The following is a 7316-nucleotide window of genomic DNA, read 5'->3' as shown; positions in this document are numbered from 1 at the left end:
CCTTCTCCAATGCATGAAAGTGAAAAGGGAAAGTGAAGTCGCTCAGTCGTGTCCGACTCTTAGCGACCACATGGACTGCAGCCCACCAGGCTCCTCCATCCATGGGATTTTCCAGGCAAGAGTACTGGATTGGGGTCCCATTGCCTTCTCCATGTTAGGTATATATATGTTGTATAATTGTTGTTTTCTTGATTAATTGACCCTTTTATTGTTGTTGTTAGGTGAAGAAACAAGCTTTTCAACTCTAGGTGAGTGGTAAATGGAGATAATGACCTCTAGCACCTGGAGGACTGTCACAGGGGAGAGGTGTAACTGCTACTGAGGCCCCTGAACAGAAGTCATAGGGAAGCAGATGTGGATTCAGTCCAAGAAAAGAACCTGCTAATAGAGCCAAACATGGAGTGGCTGCTTCAGACAGTAGTGAGCTTCCTGTCTTTGGATGTTACAAGTAATGCTGGAGAACAAACCAACTGTTCATCAATGTTGCAGAAAGAATCCAAGCATCATATACAGATATCTTTAAGGTTTCTTCACAATTTGATGATATATTATTTTGTGATTCCATTCCCCAAGAGGGTTTGAAATTTGTGTTAGCAAGGGAGCATTGCTAAAATAGTGGCAGCTAACACCTATGGAATGGCAATCACAGGCACTGTATTTGTTATTTCTGATCTAACAATGTGGTGATGGATTTCAATGTTACATTACCAACTGTACAGAAAAGGAAAGTGGCTTGGAGAGGTTAAGAAATGTGTTCAACATTATACATTACAGACCTTCAAGCATTCTGACTCTTGAGTTCATACTTTTCCTACCTGATGCTCCTAAGTATGGTTTCTGCCAAGCTATCCATGTGTTTCAGTCTGAAAGGATACTACACTTGTCTGCACAGCATCTCTGTACCTGAAGATAAGAGGGACTATCCAGGTAACTAATGGGTTGAGATACAAGAGGCAGGGAAATGTCATTAAAACTTTTCCATGGCTTCTTAGCACCTTCAAGATAAAGTATTGTTTTAATTAATGTATGTTTTGGCAGTATTGGGTCTCTGTTGCTATGTGCAGGGCTTCTGTAGTTGTGGCGTTGGGAGAGAATCTTCATTGTGGTGCACAGGCTTTTCATTGTGGTGGCTTCTCCTGTTGCACAGCACAGGCTCTAGGCATGCTGGCTTCAGTAGTTGTGGTGCGTGGGCTCAGCTGCCCTGCAGTACGTGGGATCTTCCTAGACCAGGGATCAAACTTGTATCCCCTGCACTGACAGGCAGATTCTCAACCACTGGACCACCTGGGAAGTCCCTCAAGATAAAATTTTCAACTTGGTTCTAGGATTCTCCACCTTTCCAGTCTTCTAAGCCATTTCTCCTGTTGCCTCAATTTCTGTAATTATACTAAATGAGCTTCTTAATCTGCCAAGTTCTTTCCTGCATTAGGGCCTTTGCAGATGCTACCTCTTCTCTGGGAACTTGCTTCTCCAATATCTTCACCTCACTAATTCCTGCCTAACCTCAGCTCTCCCTCTCACCTATTTAGTACCAGGCTATTCACCCCAGGCACCCCCTCCTACAGCATTCTGTGCTGGGGGTAGAGGGAGTGCAACCTATGATAGCTATGTTTTCCCTTCCTAAGTGCTGAATCAAATGAGGAAAAATAGGTCTGCCAACTTCCTGCCCACCTCTCCTGCCACAATCTAGGCTCTGTCTACCCCAGTAGTCTGTGACCCTCGGAAGGCAGGACCCAGGACTATGTATGCTTCCAGTGTCTTGCTCAATTTCTGGCACATGGTGCTCAATAAATATTTTTTGGTGAATGAATGTTAAATGTTGCACACAAGTATCCCTCTAGTGTGAGTAGATGAGGACCACTGGGAGATATGTACAGTTATCAGTGGACTGGTAGGGGTTGAAAGTTTTGTTATAACAAAAGCCCTGGAGCAAGAGGAGTTCAGCTGTCAAGGAGTGAGAATCAGTAGTTGTTTCTTAATATACATAAGGATCAGCATGTATGATGCAAAATGGAATACGATTTAAACTGATCCTAATTATAAATATTAGGTAACTAATAAAGTAAAAAGAGAATTGAAAATTTGCTTGGGCAGTAAATCAGTCCCTCTAATTACAGTTATTCACAAGAACTTACTAATTAAGTCAAATTAGCAGGTAGCACAATTATGCCATCATTAAATATATGGCAAAAGAGAGACTGCAGGAAAGTGTTATATAAACTGTAAAGCACCTTACTGATATGGTTGTTATCATGTGTCAGGTTAGTGCTGCAATGAGTTTTAATTACAACTATAAATCACTCATTTTATACTATTGTAGACTTGTTCAAGTACATGGTCATATGCTTGTGACTTTTAAGGCATTATCAAAATTTGTATCTACAATGACTCCTTTAAAAGGTTTCACTCAGTTCTGTATATTATTGAAAAATCAGTCTTATCTCTTTATCATTGTGTTTTTCAACCTTTATTACCCATAACCCTTGTGCTTTCTCACTCCATGTTTTGAATATCCCCTCCCAACTAGAAAGCTGTACTTTTTATAAACAAAAAGTGAAAACAAACAAAAGAACCCCACAAAAATAGAAACATACACACAAAACTGAAATACTTTCTTACAATACACTAATCCTCCCACTTGTAGATAATTGCTGCTGCATAATCAACATTATTTATGAAGCTGTCAAGAGTCTGTCCAATTTTTCCTTTGTTTCCCAGCATCAACTTGCCATCAGATGAACCTGTTGAGAGCACTGTGTATTAGCTACTTGTGGTTAGCTGCTTAGGGCAACTGAGAGAACTACATTTTGTGACTCAGTGGCATCAGTTGGACTAATTCAGAATCAAGACTGTCAGAAAGGACTTCCTGACCCTTCACCATGGCTGCCTTCAAACATATGCTTGTGGACTGTAACCCACCAGGCTCCTCTGCCCAAGGGAATTCCCAGGCAAGAATACTGGAGTGGGTTGCCATACCCTCCTCTAGGGGGTCTTCCCAACCCAGGGATCGAACTCATGTCTCCTGCATCTCCTGCATCACAGGTGGATTCTTTACCACTGGGCCACCAGGGAAGCCCAAAACATACGCTTGTGAAGGAATCAATAACAGCTTTAAATGATGGTTTTCCATGCAAAGATGGATTTGGCTTCTCAAGTATTACTTGGGAATGTGCATTTCATCTGAAAGTGTATATTTAAAAATGACCTCCAAATAATCAGCAGCATGAAAAATGTATCCATATGCTGGAAACAGAGAAGAGGAGTAAAACTTGGTGGTCAGCTTACTTACAAATCTGATAGATGGTGACAGTGCTCCTTGGTGGAAACTATCTGCAACTTCCTCATCTTCTCGCTAAGGTCTGGGGGTAAATTTTTTTATATATATATAATACACAAGAATAGTCTTTTCAGGTCATGAGACTTTGTGATAAGACTAAAACAGTTTAATCTTATGAATTTCAATAAATGCAAATGCTTACCTTTTTATAGAGAAGTCTTTCAGTTCCTCTATGAAGTTCAAGTTCACAGAATCAGGAGCCAAGTTCTACCCTCTTCCCAACTCCAAAATGATTGGGTTCTTTCTCCTCTTCTCCTGAGCTTTTGGAACACGTAGAGCTATAAGGTCTTTATGTCTAATCTCTTATACCCCACGCCTCACCACCAAAAAAAGGGCAGCAATTACTAGTATCTTAGTGGAGATAAAAACCTGAGCACCCATCTTTTGATAAAAAGCCACAAAGAAGAAGGCTACAAACAAAGAAGGTACTAAATGAACGTTTTATTTTCTACTTAGAAGCATTTCTTTTGGAGAATCTCATTTTCCTTAGTGCACATTAATTCAACTTAGTCTAGACTCCTCAGTAAGGTAGACCCTGCCTTCCCAGGGTGAGCTAATGACTGGGGCTTGGTCTGGATACTTCATCCACTTGGCCACAGTAGTTGTTTAAAGATAGAAATGTAGCCCAATTCACATGAATCAACATCCTCCCTGAGATTTTTTTTTGGAGCTATAAGGAAAGATACAGTCTCATTTCCTACTTAGAAGCCTGTAAAAACAATTGCAACTTGAGACTGCAGGGCTTAACTTGCCCCTTAGTGAAGAGAAAATGAGAAGTTAAGCAGAGGGGAGGAAATGGGGAACAAAGAGGCCCAATGACACCTCTGACATCCTGGATCTAACTCTGACTTGGTTTCCCAGTTACCAAACCACAAATTACCACCTATTCATTTTTTTTTTTTTTTCTCTTAAGCGGTGCGAGTTCAGTTTCTGTTACAAGCAAAACAGTCCTAATTAAGGATTTGGACAGTTCTTCAAAGAAGATACACAAATGGCTGATAAGCACATAAAGAGATGCTTGGCATCATTAGTCATTAAAGAAATGCAAATCTAAACAATAAGGATACCACTTCATACTCACTAGAATGGCTATAATTAAAAAAGAAAAACAGAAAGTAACAAGTGTTGGAGGTCCAATGGTTAAGAATCCTCCTGCCAATGCAAGGAACAAGGGTTTGATCCCTGGTCTGGGAAGATTCCACGTGCCATGAGGTAACTAAGCCCATGTGCCACAACTAATGAAGCCTGTGTGCCTTACAGCCAACGCTCTGTAAAAGAGAAGCTACTGCAATGAGAAGCCCACACATCATGACTAGAGAATAGCTCCCACTTGTCACAACTAGAGAAAGCCCATGCACAGCAATGAAGGCCTAGCACAGCCAAAAATAAATAGATTTAAAAAATTTTTAAATATATATATATATTTTAAAAGTGTTGGAAAGATGTGGAAAAAAAATTAAACCTCACATTTCTGGTAGGAATGTAAAGTGGTACAGCTGCTGTGGAAAACAGATTGACAGTTTCTCAAAAAGTAATATACTGTAACTTCACAGAAATGGCAGAGCAGAGAGCTCCAAGAATCAGCTCCTCCACTGAAGTTATCATTAAGCTGGCAAAAACTGACAGAATCAACTTCTTGAGAACTTTGGAATCTAATAAAAATTTTACAATGGAGTCCAACCAGTGGTGTGCTTAATGAAAAAAGTAGCTGCAAAATTTCAGTAAAAAAGCATTGCAAAAAAAAAAAAAAGCATTGCAGCATTTTTGCTTACCTATCTAACATGTCTCATTCCACAGCCTGGAGGTGGCTATTGGGATAGCAGTCCACATTTCTGGTATAGCTTGCTAGTGCCAGGAGAAAGCAATATGGCAATATGCACCTTGTTCTCAAAAGATCGTAGCTGTGAATTCTGCCTTGTTTGGTGGTTCCCTGAAGGATCTGTGCTAAGGCTGACCCTGTTGTGCTTCCCTCAAGCTGGAGCAGCTTTCAAAACATTCACTGAAACCATTTAAAGACATATATTACCAGCGGCTGCCTAGATAAAGAAACAATGAATCGAACAACCAGGAGGCAAATCTAAAAGTCTGGAAAGGAGAAGACTGAGGAGGAAGACACACAGGGAAATAAGAACTCTAGATGGCTACCAGGTGTATGGGGAAATTCAGCATGAAAAATACATGCCCAAGGACAGATAAAGGTTCAGAAAAGACCTGAGAGGACCTTAGGCTTGCATGTTCAGCTAAACTTTGGGCTTCATGCAGCCAGAAGGTGAAGGTTAAGGCAGAGTTCTAGGAAAATTGCCTTAGCACTGAAGTATTGCCCCCCAGGTCAGTGTCTGCAAAGACCAGGAGAGGTGGGGTTTTAGTCTGTTTTTATCTGATTTTCCACTCCAGGCATTTAAAGAAATCTCCATCAGGTCACTGACTGCTGTGATAATGGAACAGAGATTTAAGGATCACACACAAACATACAGTCTTAACAAAAACAGTTTGGAAAATTCAATAAACAAATGATGGCTACAGACTTCAATAATCAACAGCAAACCCTGGTAAGGGGATCTGATTCCCAGGGTGACAAGTTATAATAGTCAAAACGTCCAGTTTTAAACCAAAAAATCACAAGGTATAAAAAGAATAAAGAAAATATGGTTCATTCATAGGGAAAAAAGAAATTTATAGAAACCATCACCAAGGAAACCCAGACACTGGACTTACTAGGCAAATATTTTCAATCAACTGTCTTGGATATGCTCAAAGAGCTAAAGAAATTAATGGACAAAAAAACCCCAGGAGAATGAACAAATATCAATATAAGGATATAAAAAGAACCAAATAAAACTCTAGAACTGAAAAGTACAGTGGCTGAAATGAAAAACTCACTATGGGGGTTCAACAGCTTTAGATTCAAGTTGGCAGGAGAGAAATGAGTAAACTTGGAGAGAGAACTACTGAAATTATGTGAGTATCAGAAAGGAAAAAGGGTTCAGTTCAGTCGCTCAGTCGTGTCCGACTCTTTGAGACCCCATGAATCGCAGCACGCCAGGCCTCCCTGTCTATCACCAACTCCCGGAGTTCACTCAGACTCACATCCATTGAGTCAGTGATGCCATCCAGCCATCCCATCCTCTGTTGTCCCCTTCTCCTCCTGCCCCCAATCCCTCCCAGCATCAGAGTCTTTTCCAATGAGTCAACTCTTCGCATGAGGTGGCCAAAGTACTGGAGTTTCAGCTTTAGCATCATTCCTTCCAAAGAAATCCCAGGGCTGATCTCCTTCAGAATGGACTGGTTGGATCTCCTTGCAGTCTAAGGGACTCTCAAGAGTCTTCTCTAACACCACAGTTCAAAAGCATCAGTTCTTCAGCGCTCAGCCTTCTTTACAGTCCAACTCTCACATCCATACATGACCACAGGAAAAACCATAGCCTTGACTAGACGGACCTTTGTTGGCAAAGTAATGTCTCTGTTTTTGAATATGCTATCTAGGTTAGACATAACTTTCCTTCCAAGGAGTAAGCATCTTTTAATTTCATGGCTGCAGTCACCATCTGCAGTGATTTTGGAGCCCAGAAAAATAAAGTCTGACACTGTTTCCCCATCTATTTCTCATGAAGTGAAGGGACCAGATGCCATGATCTTCGTTTTCTGAATGTTGAGCTTTAAGCTAACTTTTTCACTCTCCTCTTTCACTTTCATCAAGAGGCTTTTGAGTTCCTCTTCACTTTCTGCCATAAGGGTGGTATCATCTGCATATCTGAGGTTATTGATTTTTCTCCTGGCAATCTTGATTCCAGCTTGTGTTTCTTCCAGTCCAGCGTTTCTCATGATGCACTCTGCATATAAGTTAAATAAGCAGGGTGACAATATACAGCCTTGACGTACTCCTTTTCTTTTTTGGAACCAGTCTGTTGTTCCATATCCAGTTCTAACTGTTGCTTCCTGACCTACATACAGATTTCTCAAGAGGCAGGTCAGGTGGTCT

Source organism: Bison bison, unplaced genomic scaffold (genome assembly GCF_000754665.1).
Source record: "Bison bison bison isolate TAMUID 2011002044 unplaced genomic scaffold, Bison_UMD1.0 scf7180017864487, whole genome shotgun sequence".
Lineage (NCBI taxonomy): Eukaryota > Metazoa > Chordata > Mammalia > Artiodactyla > Bovidae > Bison > Bison bison.
The sequence above is the reverse complement of the archived record's forward strand: the minus strand, read 5'-3'. Positions refer to the sequence as shown.